Source organism: Malurus melanocephalus, unplaced genomic scaffold (genome assembly GCF_030028575.1).
Source record: "Malurus melanocephalus ecotype Western Australia unplaced genomic scaffold, MMel_1.1 scaffold_218, whole genome shotgun sequence".
Classification (NCBI taxonomy): Eukaryota; Metazoa; Chordata; class Aves; order Passeriformes; family Maluridae; genus Malurus; species Malurus melanocephalus.
In genome coordinates, this window is record NW_026623450.1 from 819586 (window position 1) to 819869 (window position 284).

Consider the following 284-nt stretch of genomic DNA (forward strand, 5'->3'; position numbering starts at 1 on the left):
GAAAGTATGTGCATGCAAAGGTGTTCCAACTCAAAGACGTGACATACAGTGGCATAATAAAAATAGGAAGAAGCTTAACAGCACAAATGATAACAGTGGGGTGAGTTTTGGTTTCGTGCAGAGCCCTGATGAATTTTTCGCAGTCTCGGCAGCCGGACCCGCGTTCGCCGCGCCGTGAGGGGACTGAGCCCCGCGGGGTCCGGCCCCGCCACACGGCGTCACGCGCCTCCCGCGGGCGGGCCCCGCCTCCGCCGCGAGCCAATGGCGGCCCGGTCGCGCGCGGC